We start from the raw sequence: 16,990 nt of genomic DNA, 5'->3' as shown, positions 1-16,990 counted from the left end.
AGATGTTCTGGGAAAGGCTGCATGCATCTTTTTCGTACATCTTTTTTCCCCCTCGATTTTAATCAGATATTAGACAACCAGGTGGTACTCTTGTTAGAGAAGCATGAGGTTCTACAAACCTGGATTCAGTAAACTACAGGCAGCAGTATACAGGTCTTCACGATTTCTCAACACTGTCTATCACATAAAACATACATTCATTTTCTAGTGCTGCTATAATAAATTACCACAAATGTAGTGGCTTAAAACAACACAAATGTATAATCTTATATTTCTGGAATGCAGAAGTCTGAAATCGATCTCACTAAGAAAAAATTAAGGTGTTGACAAAGCTGCATTCCTTTTTGGAGACTCTAGGGAGGATTTGTTTCCTGGCCTTTTCCAGCTCCTAGAGGCCATCTGCATTCCTTGGCTTATAGCTCTTTCTTCCATCTTCAAGGCCAGCAGCGAAGCGTCTTTCAATCTCCTCTCTCTCTCTCTCTGACTTTCCTCCCTCCCTCCTTCCCCTAGAAGGACCCATGTGATTATATTGGGCCCACCCAGAGGGTCAAGGATACTATCCTCATCTCAGGCTCCATAGCTTAATCATACCCTCAAAGTCTCTTTTGCACTGGAAGGTAACATCGTCACTGGTTCCAAAGAGTAGGATTGGACATCTCTGGGGGGGCGCATTATTCTGTCTACTGTGAGTACCTAGCAAGGCATTGTAGCTATGCCGTAGGTAAGCAGTAGTGAGCGAAAATAGCAGTCCCTGCTCTTGTGGCAGTTTACAGTCTAAAGAAGGCCACCATTCCCCAACTTGCTACAGTCTTGACCCCCCCAAAAGATTGTGAATTATATGTGATACCATATAAGTTGCCACAAGCCACTCAATCTCTTAAAGCTAGCGATTCTGAGTCAAATTCAACTTTCCTTGTTTTCAACTCCTATAACCAATTACTTATCAAGCCCTGCTCAATCTACCTGAGAAGTGATTCAAGTATTTCCTTCACATCTTCACTAACATTGACCTCATCAGTTGCCACTGGGATATTGCAGTCACTTCCAAACCTGTTTTTCCTGCCATCAGTCTCACCCTATTCCAGTCCATTGTCCTCACCATGGGGCCCCACTGTCTTAAAGAAATAAAAGAAAAGGCAATCGGAAGGGTGGTGGTGAGGCAAAAAATGGCCAACCGTTAATGAGTTCTCACTATGTCCCAGGCATTTTTCTATGGATATGGTGTATATGGGTTATGTCACTTAAACTTCAAAACAATTAAACGAAGTAGCCATCATCATCATCAACAACCCAATTTATAAATGAAGAAACAGGGGCACAAGAGAATCAAGTAACTTGCTCAAGGGCACACAGATAATTAGTGGAACTACAGTTTAGACCTGACAATCTGTAGAAATTGGCAAGATGATTCTAAAATGTATGAAAAGACAAAAGGACTAGGATTGCCAAAATTACTGTGCAAAAGAAGAACAAAGTTGGAGCTTTATCACTACCTGGTGTCAAAATTTATTATAAAGCTACCGTAATTGAGACACAGTGGTATTGGCACAGAGATAGACAAATAGATCAGTGGACCAGAATTGACAGTTCAGAAATAGGGCTTCACATATATGGTCAATTGATTTTTTGCAAAGGTGGGAAGGCAGTTCAACGGTGAAAGGACAATCTCTTCAACAAATGATACTGGGACACTTGGACATCCATATGTAAAAAATGAACTTTGACTTATACCTGACACCTTATACAAAAATGAACTCAAAGTGGATAATAAACCTAAATATAAAGCTTACTGCTATAAAATATCTAGAAGAAAATACGAGAATACCCTTTTTAAAAAATAAAATATTTATTTGGTTGCCTGGGGTCTTAGGTGTGGCAGGCGAGCTCCTTAGTTGTGGCATGCGAACTCAAGTTGCAGTATGCACGTGGGATCTAGTTCCCTGACCAGGGATCAAACCTGGGCCCCCTGTATTAGGAGCACAGAGTCTTATCCACTGCACCACCAGGGAAGTCCCAGGAGAATAGCTTTGTGACCGTGGGTTAGGCAAAGATTACTTAGATCTGATACAAAAAGCATAACCTAGAAAAGAAAAAAGTGATCAATTGGACTTCGTAAAAATTAAGAAATTCTGCTCTTCAAAAGGCACTGTTAGGAGAATGAAAAGACAAGCTACAGACTGGGAGAAAATGTTTGCAAAACACGTATCTCCTAAACGACTTGTATCCAGATCGTATAAGGACTCTCAAACCTCAATGATAAGAAAACAACCCAATAAAGAATAGGCAAACTATTTGAAGAAACACATCAACAAACATATAAATGGAAATAAGCTCAGGAAATGGTACTCAGTATCACTAGTCATTAGGGAAATGGAAGCTAAAACCACAATGAAATACACTAGACACCTATTAGAATGCTTTTAAACAAAACGAACTTGTCAATACCAAGTGCTGGCAAGGATGTGGCCGAGACTCTAAACATTGCTGTTGGGGACACAAAATGGTACAACCACTTTAAAAAACAGTTGGACTGTTTCTTATAAAGTTAAATGCACACTTACCACGTGACCCAACATTGCCATGCCTGGATATTTACGCAAGTGAAATGAAAACTTATGTTCACAGGAAATCTTATTTGCAAATGTTTACACTGACTTTGTTCATAATCACCCCAAAGTGGAAACGACCAGAATATCTTTTAACTGTTAAATGGGTAAGCAAACGCTGGTACCACCACACGATGGAATACTATGCAGCAATAAGAAGGAACAAACTAATAATAAAAGAAACAACATGGATGAGCCTTAAATGTAGGTATGTTAAGGAAGCCGGTTCCCAAAGCTATATGACTTATGACTCTATTTATGTGACATTCTGGAAAAGGTGATATATAGGCACAAAAACATTGATGGTTGCTAGGAACTCTGGGTGAGGGAGGAATTGACTCCAAATATGGACGAGGGAGTTTTTTTGCATGACGGAACAGTTGCATGACAGCTGCATGGTTGACAAAATTTTTCAAAACTCCCGGATCTGTACGCTGAAAATGGTAACTGTTACTCTATGTATATTATAACTAAAACAAATTTCATGCTCCACTCAGTGAATGTGTAACAAACCAGTTGACTACTGTAAATTAGGTTAATTATCTTGTCATTAATTCAGTCCTCTGCCTCCTCTAGCATGTCTTTTCTGGCCATGGGTTTTCTCAGCATGTGCATCTCTGTCGAGCTGCTGTAGGGGACGGCAGCAGTTGGACTCCTTAGAATCAGCCAGCGTGCTCGTTGATGTGCTCAGAAGGCTCCAAAGATGGTGTGCACTGAGAACATTTTCCAAAAACCTCGTGCTGTGGAAAGAGCAGGCAATTAGGGAGCTCAAGTGCAGGGCGTGCTGAGCCATGGTAAGCACTGTCTGGCCAGCTAAAGCTCACCGGAACACACGCACAGCCAGGGACAGAGCCTCACCCAGCGCACGTGTGGCCAGACTGCCTCGGGGGTCCTCCCGGGGAAGAGTAAGGCGTGGGCCACACTCTCCACTGTTGGCATCGTGGGCTGTAGTAGCTGACAAAAGCCTCACGTGAAATCGCCCCGTTCACTTGGATGGAGTACAATTTCACGTCTCCACACGCCCACCTATATTACGGAGCACACTGTCTCCATCACCGAGAGCGAATGGCCGCATCCTTCCATGGCTCTTCAGCCACAGGTGTAGCCCATGCTGCCGGGGCCCTGCCCGTCTCCCCGAGGTACTTGCCGTCCTGTACACGAGGACTGAGTATTACTGCAAGCACTCCTGACGCTCTCTCTGAGGGCACCCAGGCCACAGGAGCACGGGTGGCTCTCACATGTGGCAACCCAGAGTGATGGGAAATAATGCCCTCAGGACTGTCGTCAGTCAAATGAGAGAGAGGAGCGGATGGAGAGACAGCCCAGCTTCCTTGCCTCTAGGGCAGAACAACCTGAGCTTGCTCCGTACTGTCTCCCAAAGGGCCCCAGCAGGGACCGGTTGTCCACAGCGGCCTTCTGCTCGTGACCGTGCCTTTGATCACCTTCTTCCCCATCCCTGACTGAGCTGCCCTTCCCCTGACCGGTGTCACTCGGGATGAGCTCCCAAATAAACTCCTTGCACGCGAATCCTCTTGTCAGGGTTTGCTTCTGGGGAGCCCAACCGAAGACACAGTCAGGACCACAACTGAGCATCTCGCCCATCCCATGACAGAGTGGGCAGATGCACCTCTCTACTGAGAGAGGGGTGCCCGGGGATGTGAGCTTAGGGGCTGCATTTGGATCAAGCTCATGGCTTACAGAGCAGGGTAGTGGAGGGGTTCCTCACCAGGGGGATGATTTTGCCCCCGCAAGGCCTCTTGGGCAATATCTAGAGCCGTTCTGGGTTACCACAACGGGGGATGAGTGCTGTTGGCGTCTAGTGGGGAAGGCCAGGGGTGCTGCTAAACACCCTACGGTGCACGGGAACACGCCCCCTCACAAATGCCACTAGTGCCGAGGCTCAGACGCCCTGGCGCACTACAGCACGACGCTCAGAAGACCCGGCTCGGGACGCCTTTCTCACCGCTAAAGAGGGGATGAAATGTTTCTTCACACGAGTCTTGAAGTAAAGTAACTAGAGCAGGGGGTCAATCGTTCCTTCGTTCTTGTGCCAACTTTGTGCCAAGTGATGACCAAGTTGGTGACCAGACAAAGACGGAAAAGGCATCGTGTCTGCCCTCAGAGAATCCAGAGGCTGGGTGTGGAGAACGGTGCAAACACACGCTCGATTCCCTTCCGATGCGAAGCCTGGCTCTGATACGGCGTGTGGTACGTGTGCTTTGGCAGAACAGCAGAGACGAGGAGGCGAGCTCCTTGGAAGTCAGGAAGGGATATTTGAGGTGATGGGTGGAGATTGGCAGGTGACTAAGCAGAGAGGGCACAGAGCCCTGAAGGGGTGGGCCTGTCGGTGCCCGGTGACTATGCTCAGAGCACAGAAAGCAAAGGAAAGAGAGGAGAGGAAAGAGGTGGGGAGCAGACAGGCGCCAGGTGGTGAGGGGCCTTGTCTGCGGGGCTGGGGCAAGGTGAGCAAGCCAGGCACCCAGGGCGCCGGCCCTGTTGGGACCTGCACAAGCCGAGGGTGGCTGTCTCCTTGCACCCTACACCCTGGGCTCCTGCTTGCCTCACCCTAGCCCCAGCCCTCCTCCTCTGTCATGCTGAGAAGCTACCGGGCCTGGTGTGCAGGCTGGGAGCAGCCCCCAGAAATCCTGGGCTTTACTTTTTAGAAGGATAACCTGACTCCAACACAGGTCCACTGTGCCACTTCCCCTCCAACAGAATCTACCTCAGATCCCCAAGAAAGCAGAGCTTTCCCTTTCTAATTAGCCTCTCCACCTAAACGGAATACTGTCCCAGACTGGTACTTTTCCAGACCCAACACACAGCAAATTCCTGAGGACGGAAGGTGAAGGGGATCATGGTTGGTGAGAAGCCTGCAAGAGGCCGGCAGGCAGCTAAGTTCATCTGTTCAAGTTGGAAGGATGGGCAGTGCTTTGAGTGAGGGTCAGAGCTCCTGTTCACCTCATTCAGTTGGGCTTGATTAAAGTTGGCTATTTGGATGACTGGATAGCAAACTATGGTTTAACTATCCAGTCTTACGCTTAGCCTAAAGGTGGGCATGTGGAGGGGAAAAGAGAGAGACAGGGAAGGATGCTTTTAAGGAGCTAAGAAACTAAACCGATTTCAAGCCCCCCCGAGGCATCCACAAGTATTCACATTGGCCTTTCATATCCGCGGGTTCCGCATTTGCGGTTTCAACCCACCACGGATCAAATATCATCAGATCTGCAGAGGGAGAACCAGGGATGGGGACATGGAGGGCCTACTGTAAGGACTTGAGCATCTGAGGATTTTAGCATCCTTGCGGGGGCGGGCGGGTGTCCTGGAACCAATCACCCGCTGATACCGAGGGACGACTGTATACATTTGCCCAAAGACAACTGATATGCCAGGAGAAAATTATTCTTGTCGATTGCTGAACGAGGGACATGTTTAAGGAACTCTTAGTCAAGGAGTTTTTAATCCTATTTCAGTAGACTGTATCTACTGTAATATGTAATGATCATAATTGCTATTGGTTAGAAAAACACATGTATTTTATAGTAGTCTGTAATTCAGGAATTTCACCAGTTTATCTTGGATTCTTCTCATTTGTGACTTCACTATGAATATTGTAGTATCATTATGTCTACACCTAAACATCAAGAGATTCTTGAAAACAGAAAACAAAGAAAACCTGTCCAAAAAGGCTGGCAGATTGCAAGGCAACAATATTAATGGAAAACAATGGCCCATAAATTACCTAGGACTCAATCATACCACTCCAAACCACCACTAGGACTGTAGCTATGGTCTACAGTTAGAGTAACCATTTAAACTGTACTGCCGTCACCTGGAACAACAGTTCTCAACCCTATCAGATGCAAACCACCTTTTAAAACAAACAATCCTGAATGGAATTCTTAGACGATATAAGGTACCTACCACACACTTTGAAAAAGACTATAAAGCCCTTTCTGAAATACCTAGAGAAATAAAAGGTAAGTACTTCTGTAAAAGAATGTCATGTTACGTGCACATCTCTATGAACACCATTAGGCAGGAGATCACTGGAAGAATCAATGAAGAATTCTGATGCTTGCACCGAATACAGCGAGCCTGCATGTAGGCAAGAGCTATGTATGGGGACTCTTTTTTGTTTTGTTTTGTTCTGTTTTGCGGTACGCGGGCCTCTCACTGCTGCGGCCTCTCCCGTTGTGGAGCACAGGCTCCGGACGCGCAGGCCCAGCGGCCATGGCTCACGGGCCCAGCCGCTCCGCGGCATGCGGGAGCTTCCCGGACCGGGGCACGAACCCGTGTCCCCTGAATCGGCAGGCGGACTCTCAACCACTGCGCCACCAGGGAAGCCCTATATGGGGAGTCTTTGGGTGTGTTAAATTGGCGATGGACACCAGGAGCAGGAGCAGTCCTGCCACTGGGAACAAACAAGACATTCCCAAAACAGCGAATAATGCTTGGTGAAGTGATCGCCAAGAAATGACCACCTTTCATGACCTTCCCGGCAACTGCAGTACCACGAAAATTGGTGCGTATTAAAGCCGCACCGAAAAATGATAGATTTTTATTTTGTTGGCTGCTTGTGCTTTTCAAGGTTATAAGAAAAGAAGGTGTGGCGAAGCCCAGCCCTTGGTGGAAGTGCAGACCCCAAAACCAGAAGTGAAGGGGGCGGGCCTGTGCCCAAGAGGCAATAGAAGGATGAGGCCTGAGCCTACGATCTGCGCAGGCGGACGCACGGATGAGCGCGCCTTCGGGGGGATGTGCGGGGGTGGGGGGCGTGGGGGGCGGAGAATCGCTTACATTCACATCCGGGTCATCTGCTGCCACGCGAGGCGAGCGAGATCCAGCGCGGTGGCCGCTTGCACGCCTTTAGGTCTTTCCCTAAATCGCAGGTATTTTGCGCGCTGCTTCTTCGGGGGCGGGTGTCTTGGTGTCCTTTTGGAGGTGAGGCTGCTCGCGCCACTGTGGAGTGGCCGCGTTTGCAAGAATGCTCGTCGATACTGCAGACAGGGTTTTCACCCGGTTCATTCGCTCACTTACATTTTCTCTTCCATTAGGGCCCCCATTTTGTACCGCAATGGAGCAGGCTCTAGAAAGAGCTTTGGATCGTGCGGAGTATATCATTGCAAGTGCCCGACAGAGACCTCCGGAAAGGAAATACCCATCTAATGGGGAGAAGTCTCTCTATGAAAAACTTTATGACATTTATGTTGAAGAATGTGAAAAAGAGCCTGAGGTTACGGAGGAATTAACAAGCAACGTGAACCTGTTAGAGAAGCTTCTTAGGAGAGAGTCGTTGCCGTGTTTGGTGGTCAACCTGTACCCAGGAAAGGAGGGCTATTCGCTGATGCTCAAGGGGGAAAATGGATCATCTTCGGAGATCATCCGACTGCCCTATGAAGAAGGGGAATTGCTCGAATACTTGGATGCAGAAGAATTACCTCCTGTTTTAGTGGGTCTCCTGGAAAAGTCTCAGGTTAACGTTTTTCATCACGGGTGTGTGATAGCAGAAATACGAGACTACAGGCAGTCCAGCGACAGGGACGCTCCCCATTGCCAAAGCAGGCATATTCTCTTACGCCCCACGATGCAGACTTTAGCCTGGGATGTAGAGGCCATAGCCAGCGATAACCAGAATTGGACCCAGGAGGACAAACTTTTGCTTGAGAGCCAACTGATCTTAGCTACGGCTGAACCACTGTGTCTAGACCCTTCTGTATCAGTAGCGTGCACTGCAAACAGACTGCTCTATAACAAACAAAAGATGAACACTCTTCCCATGAAAAGGAACTTCAAGAGGTACTCTATGGCCTCTCTGAATCGGCAGCAGGAGCTGTCTCGTCCACCTTCTCCTGAGCTAAGAGCCCTGACTTCCTGCAAAAGAATAAGAGAAAGTAAAACAGGTGGGAATTACGGCCTCAAAACTTTTAAAGCAGGAAGTTGTGTAGATATGTGGAAACAGAGACGCTGTGACTTGGCCGTACCTTCTCAAGTGGACGTGGAGGAATACGCTAAAGGGAAGAAGTCTGTCGGATGTGATGACTCACAACCAACAGTCTGGCCAGTGCATGAGGTACAAGGTGATCTTGCATTTGGAGGTGACGCTGGCTACCAGTCCCAGGCAACAAGGCTGGCCGTCAGGCAGCTGACTGATAATTCACTTGCCTCTGGAAAAGGGTCCGGTACAGAAGCCACGTGGGAGAGACAGCTGTCTTCCCCCCACTCCTTCGCAGATAACCATCCCTACAGTTTCCCGCCCGGGGCAAAGACTGATGCTGGGAGAGTGGTCAGTCGGCCCGAGGAGTCGGTCCAGGAGAGCACCCAGTGTCCAGTGCAGATGTCACACAGCTCCAGTGGCTCAGCCGGTCTCAGGCAACCTTCTCCAGGGAAAGAACCAGAACAGCCTAAGACTGGGTGGGTTCAGTCTTCAGTGCCCGACAGCGGAGCCACACATCCACCTCCACCCATGCGACTTCCTTGGCACTCAGGAAGGAGCTCCTGGGGTGAGAGTCTCACTTCACAGCAGGCAGGCAGCTCTCAGGCATGTGCATCTCCTGGCCCTGCTCCTAAGCCACCAGCTCTTTCCCAGGAATCCTCTGTGGAGCAGAGCCCAGTTAGCACGCTTCCTGCCACCGCCCTGTCCACTGCGGGCTCATCACAGACGACCTCGGTCTCCCGGGTCACGGTGATCTCCGTTGGCCTGAAGGTCATCAGAGAAGTGGGCCCCAGACGTGGAGGCCAGGCCTCGGGGAGAGGCTGTGCCACCAGAGCCCCAGCTCCCAGGGGGATCCAGCCGGGCCACCTGCCCGCAGGAGCTCTTCCGCCGCCGCCTCCTCCGCCGCCTCCTCCTCCAGAGAAAAACGCTTCGGATCTCAGACCCTTTCCTGTGGTGCAGCTGCCCCGCGGTTCGCTCCTGTGCAGCAGCCAGCAGCCGGCCCCGCAGCCGCGCCTCGCCCAGCTGCTTCCCCTGCAGTGGCCCTGTGCCCCGCCTCCTCGGCTGCCGGCGTCCCAAGGACTGGGGGCACGGGGTCCGGGGGCACAGGGTCCGGAGGCACAGGGTCCGGGGGCACAGGATCCGGGGGCACAGGTTCCGGGGGTACAGGGTCTAGGGGTACAGGTTCCGGGGGCACAGGGTCCGGGGGCACAGGCTTCAGGTTCACAGGGCGCCGCCGTTCCCAACACGGTCGTGCGTGCCGAGGAAGCCGTGGTTGTTCACCTCGGTGCAGAGGACGGCTTCCGGCCGCCCCAGGTGCTCGTGTTGTCCCCGCCGGGCTCTGGCCTGAGCAGCCCTGGGCTGAGTCCCCCGCAGCAGACGGGCTGGGCCTTGGCGGCCCCGCGGCCGCAGTTGCAGTTCAGCGTGCACGTGCGCCGCCGCGCCGCCGCGCCTTGCCCTCGGGGCCCGCAGCCCAGCAGCCAGGCCGCGGGCACCGCGGATAGAGGCCCGCCAGCCGTTCCCAAGCCCTGAGGCCTGGCTGATTTTCTCTCCTTTAGAAAACACAAGAGCAGCGACCGAGTGCATTTCGAGTTTCACCCGCATTTGGGTTTTGTTTTAATGTGTCGCTCTTTTACGTTGTTAGACGTACAAACTTTCTGCAGAGGCACAAGCCCATGATTTTTACATAGAGACGGGGAAGTGCTTTACTAAACTGGCAGGGTTTCGCCGAAGCCATCGCTTGGGCGGTGGCTGTTGACAGTTGTTTTTATGGCGATGTTCTCAAGTGTATCCACATCCAAAGTAGGGTCAGTTTAAACTCCTGAAGCCTGTAATTTCTCTCAAGCAATAAAACTGCAACACCAGTCAAGTCAAAATTAGTATTATTCTAACGAGATGCTACTAACGCCTAAGTGTAGCAGCGTCACCCTTCTACGTGTACAGCTCGGTAGTGTTAAGTGGACTTCTGTCGTTGCTGTACAGCAGATCTCTAGGGTTGTTTTCTTCTGGCAAAAGTGAAGCTTTATCCCCGTGAGCACCAGCTCCCTGTTTCCCTCGCCCCAGCCCTGGCCCCCACCCCTCTATTTTCTGTGTCTGTGAGTGTGACTGCTTTAGATACTTCGTAGAAGTGGGATCGTACAGGATTTGTCTTTCGTGACGGGCTCATTTCACTTAGTGTCCTGTCCTCGAGGTCCATCCATGTTAGCGTGCCACAGGAAGGTTGTAGCTGTTTACAGGTGCTTTCAGTGTACCTACGATATACTGACGCGGCCTACGAAGGATTAGAAACGTCCTTCGGAAGAGAGTGCACTTTCCTATTTGTTTATTTAGTTTAAAAGCTTTTTGCACCAGTGTCTGAAATGCAATTTTTATACATTTGGTTTGGGAAAAAAACAAAAACAAGCTAACGCTACCAAAACTTGATGCTTGTCATCTTGCTATTGAGGCCATGGGATACCTCCCAGTGCGCAGCATGCTTGAGGGGCCCTTGCTTGCGTGGATGTCCCCAGCCCTTTAGAAGGTGCCCCCCACCCCCAGAGCCCAGCTGTTCTCCTCTAGGCTGCAGTCGCTGGCTGTGAAAGGGGGATGTTGTCTTCTCTCTTTATAAAACCGTTTACATTTTTGAGAACCCAGGGTTATTTGCAGAAGGTAAATATCTAAACATCTGGAAATGGGTTTGTCTTTCAAGTGTTTTCAACTTTGGTACATTCTGAAGTGGAGTCCCTCTCCCCTGAGTGGTCACCAACTGGTCAGCTGTCCCTGCTTCCTCATCTCTTTTTACCTTCTTTCTCGTTTCAGTGGGGCTCAGAAGACCCCTGAAGTTTTCTGTTTTCTTTTTCCGTTTCTTACTGTGGTATAATTGACAGAAGAATCAACCATTTAAAAGTGTACAATTCCTTGGCATTTACTGCATTTAGAATGTGGTGCGACCACAGCCTCTGTCTGCTTCCAAAACATTTTCATCGCCCGAGAGAAATCTCTGTACCCATTCAGCACTCACTTCCCAGCTTCCTCTCCCCCAGCCCAGGAAACCACCGATTTGCGTTCTGTCTCTACAGACTCCCCCATCTCGATTTTTCCTCAAAATGGAACCAGAGACTACGTGACCTCTTCTGTGTGGCCCCTCTCGCTTGGCGTAATGTTTCCGAGGCTCGTCCACATCGTCACACGTATCGGCACTTCGTTCCTTTTCGGGGCTGAGGAACATTCCCTGCTTTGTGTGCGCCACATCTTGTTTATCCATCATCTGCTGATGTACATTTGAGTTGTTCCCACCTTTTGCCATTGTGTATAGTGGGGCTATGAACAGTTGTGTACAAGTATCTGGAGGCCTCTCGTATTTCGTTCTTACAACTTTGAAGGACAACCTGTGTATATAAAAGTATTTTTCCCAAGTACACATGTATGTTTCCCTGCCTTTTGCCCTAACCAAAGAAAGGAAGTTTGGCAGTTCCAAAAGAGATGAGTGAAGAGGCAGGTAACCGGTGATTCTTACTGCATTAACCCGGCTGCACTAACGCGCTACCGATCCTGTTAAGGAAAGCCAACATGGCAGATATGCCAGCGGAGTGACACTGAGCCCATTGGAGCTTTATGTAGCCCACCCTGGACATCTTTAGGAACGGTGCCTGCACTTTGAAGAAGTGACCAATTGCAAAGAAGACCAGTGCAATGACCAATTGCAAAGAGGAGTTTATACTCAGCCTTGGGAGCCGACCAGACAAGTGAACTCTGAATCTCACTAGATTTTGTGTACCTTCTCCCTTTTTGTTCTCACTCTCATCCTTTCAGATACTACTACACGGAGAGACCAGCTGACGTTGTGCTCCCTTCCCAGGCAAGCAAATAAATGCAGCTTTGTTTCAGATTACCATTTGGTGGTCTTTATTTCCTCCTACTAATCCTCACCAAGGTTGGTACTTGATACAGGATCCCTTCTGAGCATATTAGCTGTCTGTGTTATGTGAATATACTTTTCACTGATTTTAGTATCATGAGAACCTGGAGTCTCTCCCCTACGCCAGGTCAGATCCATGCACTTCATCTGAAATTAGTTTCCTGCAGGCTGTGTCTTCACGACTTAGGCTGACCGTTCATAGTGAGGTGGTTGTGTGAAAGCGGCTGGCCTCAGAATTTTCCAAGAGACAGCAGAGAAACTGATCCAGGTGACGATCATCCAGGAAAATGCAGGTGGAACCCGTACAGCCTAACCTGTTTCAGAGAGTTGGGGCCCTGGTCACAGGATGGGGCTTTGGGTTCAGGATTATATTCCTCGAGGATAGTATCAAGTGAAGAGAGGACACTGGTTCTAGGTCAGCACTGTCCGAAAGAAATAGATTGTGAGTTCTGTATGTTTAAAATTTTCTACTAGCCACATTTTAATAAGTAAAAGGAAGCAGGAGAACTTACCTTTAGTAATTTATCTAACCAGATATATCCAGAGGATTATCACTTCCACATGTAATCAATATTTTAAAATTCTTAGACATTTTATATTCTTTTATTTTTACTAAACCTTCAAAATCCAGACATTTCCAGCCTGTCTAAATTCGGATGCAAAATTTTCATCAGAAAGCCTGGATCTGTATTTAGATTTTTACATAAAATTTACAGTTGAAAATGTAGATTCTTCTTCCAAATGTAGTTTTCCAAAAATTGAATTAAGTACCAGTTTTTAAAAAAATTTAATTAATTTATTTTTGGCTATGTTGGGTCTTCGTTGCTGCACGCGGGCTTTCTCTAGTTGTGGTGAGCGGGGGCTACTCTTCGTTGCAGTGCACGGGCTTCTCATTGTGGTGGCTTCTCTTGTTGCAGAGCATGGGCTCTAGGCGTGCAGGCTTCAGTAGTTGTGGCTCATGGGCTCAGTAGTTGTGGCTCACAGGCTCAGTAGTTGTGGCTTACGGGCTCAGTAGTTGTGGCTCATGGGCTCAGTAGTTGTGGCTCGCGGGCTCTAGAGTGCAGGCTCAGTAGTTGTGGTGCACGGGCTTAGCTGCTCCACAGCATGTGGGATCTTTCCAGACCAGGGCTCAAACCCATGTCCCCTGCGTTGGCAGACGGATTCTTAACTACTGCTCCACCAGGGAAGCCCTAAGTACCAGTTTTTAAATTTAAATTAGTTAAAATTAAATAAAAGTTTCTTCCTCAGTCTCACTAGCCATGTTTCAAGTAGTCAGCAGCTGCCTATGGTATGGTGTTGATCAGTGCAGTTCTGGACGGAAGAGCAAAGCAGATCCTAGAGACAGAGCGTCAGGCATGATCTGGATACCAGAGTACCTCTGGAGATAAGGCGGGAGCCGATCATCAGAGCACAGGCTTGGAGTGGGAGAGGTGACACTGGTTCCATGTGCTGTGCAGAGCTCCCAGGAATCCTCACTATCTGCCATCACCTGGGCCTGGGCTTGCAGGTAGAGGTCAAGCAGTCACTGGAAAACAAGGGTCAGCCTTTTGCTAATTGTATTCAAAATGGCGATGCAGAGGCACTAGCCATCTCAGCAATGAATTAAAACTCACCTAACCCACGTGTACCCTGAGGAGCTTGGAATCTGAGGGAATTTGAGAGCGGAGATGCACCATCAGCTCTTTCCTTTTCCTGTCACTCCTCCTCCCTGTCTAGCTTTGGGGTCTCCTTGGCACAGATGAGACCAGAGCGGCCATGAGCTGGGTGATGGGTATATGGAGGCTCATTGTTCTTCTCTCTACTTAGGTGTATATTTGAAATTGGCCATACAGGTGTAAATCGTTTTATTGCGTCTTGACTAATTGAAGGTTTGTGGCAACCCTGCATCAAGCAAGTCTATCGGGGCCATTTTTCCAACGGCATTTGCTCACTTTGTGTCTCTGTGTCACATTCAGGTAATTCTCGCGATATTTCAAACTTTCTCATTGTTATTGTATTTGTTATGGTGATCTATGATCAGCGATCCTGGATGTTACCGCTGCAACTTGCTGAAGGCTCAGATGGTGGTTAGCGTCTTTTAGCAATATAGTATTTTTAATTAAGGTATGTACGTTTCTTAGACGTAATGCCATTTCACACTTAATAGAATACAGCATAGTGTGAACATAACTTTTATATACACTGGGAAACCAAACAATTCGTGTTACTTGCTTTATTGTGATATTCGCTTTATCGTGGCGGTCTGGAAGTGAGCCCGCAGTGTCTCCGAGGTCTGCCTGTATGTATCCATTTGAAATCAAGTTCCTGATGTTCCTGCAGCCCCATTTCACACCTTGCCTCATCCTAACCGTCATCTTGCACCCAAAGTCATGCTGGGCCCTGACCCTCGGCTTGCCCTTCCTTCTTCCTGGCTTTGCTGCCGTAGCCGCAGGCAGCAAAGAGTGTGCAAGTTAATTGTTAAATTCAGTTCAACAAGTTCCTCATTAGGGACAAATTACCTGAGTTTGAAATCTGCTAATTTTCCAATCAGAGTGAGTGCTTGCACTTGTGATTTGGAACTAATTACCATATGGTAAAAGCAAAACCTATGTGGGGATTAAAGTAAAGGTGAGGGAGGACAGGAGCTTATTTCAGTATCTTCCTCAGGAGCTCGTGGTAGCAAGTGCGGATTAGTGGAGATGCCTCTGGGGTTGGGGTGGGACAGCTCACCTGTAGCACCGTTTTGCAAAGGCTGTTTGCTTCCTGCGGTAATACCCCTGAAATGTGACCTTGGTCTTGAGGGGAGAGCACCTTCAAGGGCCTTCATGTGGCCTTCGTAGGCCTGAATTGGGTCTGGAAAGGGAAGAGTCCTTTCAGTTTAGCTCTTTCATCTAAAAATACATCTCTACTTTTGCTTAGATCTGTCCTCTGCCTAAAGCTGCTGCATGAGTTACAAATAAAAACATTTGCTTGGGGGTGGAAGTGGTGACTTTAAATGCCCTTTGTGTGATCTTACAATGTACGTGTTAGGGAGAGCTCATCTGAGAGAATTTGAAGAATTGTGGGATAATAGTTGCTGCAGAATACCACTGTGATCCGAAATGTAGAAATCTGGGTCATTCACCTTCAGAAGTTCGTTCCAGTCCCAATTACTGTATTAATTAGTAGTTCTAAAGCTTTGGAAACGCATGCTAAAGAATAGTCAAGGTTTCAGGTAATTTACAAGCCAATGTAGAAAAACTCCTCCTGAGATAACTGCTTTTGAAATTTGGAACAAGAAAAGCTTTTCACCCCCGAAAAGGTAGTACCCCTCCTCCTTTCAGATAACTGGAATTGTACATGTTCTCAGGTTTCCTTTTGCACCTTGGCTGCCAGGAAACTCAAAACCAAATTTGAAATAGAAATTGCCAAGTTTATATTTATGGTTAGTATCTCAGCGTTCCTTGCTCCTTATTGTTTATTTCTGTTGCTTTTTGTTGTAGACTATTTAAAATCTTTTGTCAAAGGAAACTGGGAACACATGGCTCCATACATGCATAAACGTGTATTAATAAATAGTAGCTTCTATTCATTTATATATACACTGCCTCTAATCTTTTAATAACCTTGCCTATTAGGTATTACTGTCCTCTTAGAAATGAAGAAACTGAGGCTCATATAGGACTTGCCTGAGGCAATAAAGCTATTAAGTGGTGTCCATGGTATTTTCTGTCTTCTTCTGAAGTCCTGTGCCTGGGTACATGTAACTAATGTGTTGACAGGTCTGGATACAGTGGCGGACTGTATACATGGAACTATTTTTTCCAATCACTGTTTTCAGTGCAGCACCAAGCCCCTTTTCCCATTCTTTAATGACACCTTGGACAGATCTCATAACTTTCTGGGTTATCTTGGTTGGTAAAGCTGACCAGTCCCAATTACAAATTCACCATGGCATCCTCTGGTCTGGGGAGCAGAGAGACCAGAGATCTTCTGCGGATATGGTCCTTTTCCAGGTCCGATGCTGTGATCTGCTGGGGGGGGGGGGGAGGGGGCGGCTCCGAACTGGGGGCTGTTCGGTTTTGCACCTGGGCTCCTCCTCCCCTGGGGCCTCCCTCAGAGAAAAGCAGCTTTGCCTGCTGACTCCCAGCCCCTTCTAAAGGTTCTGTCTCCCATCTCTTGGACAGCCCTCAAAGTAAGCCCTGTGCTCCTCCATATGGAGCTTTGGGAATTGCTGAGGTCCTTTTTTTGAACTCTGAAGGCTGTGGGGTCATGGATCAAGGGGGGCGTGAGGTTCTCATTTTCCTTCCAGGCATACTACCCCTCAGTATCTTTGGAGCCTCTCTCGTTCAGATATCTCTCGACCACCAGGGGACACCAGACTCCAGGTTCACACGCAACACGCAGCACGGGGAGGATTCGTTAAGCTCTGGCAAGAATTCCCTGCCCGGCAGCTTCCCAGGCTGCTGGGCGGGCCGCCGGGTCTGTGCAGCTCGGCCGGAGTTCCGGCAGGAAACTGAATGCCCACTTTCCCTTCGTGCGGACCTGCCCCTCTTCTCGAGCAGCTCTCTTGGAGTTCTCCCTTACGCGTCTCGGCTTGGG

At 48.5% G+C, this 16,990-nt stretch overlaps 2 pseudogenes; one reads left to right on the top strand and one right to left on the bottom strand.

Annotated features, from left to right (window-relative positions):
* LOC132418249 (ferritin light chain pseudogene) overlaps positions 1–4,199 on the bottom strand; it is a 30,501-nt pseudogene extending 26,302 nt beyond the window's left edge.
* Positions 4,200–7,677: 3,478 nt separating this feature from the next.
* LOC132418248 (transcription factor SPT20 homolog pseudogene) lies at positions 7,678–10,065 on the top strand (annotated as a pseudogene).
* The last annotated feature ends 6,925 nt before the right edge of the window (positions 10,066–16,990 follow it).

Source organism: Delphinus delphis, chromosome X, assembly GCF_949987515.2.
Source record: "Delphinus delphis chromosome X, mDelDel1.2, whole genome shotgun sequence".
NCBI lineage: Eukaryota > Metazoa > Chordata > Mammalia > Artiodactyla > Delphinidae > Delphinus > Delphinus delphis.
The sequence above is the reverse complement of the archived record's forward strand: the minus strand, read 5'-3'. Positions and strand labels throughout refer to the sequence as shown.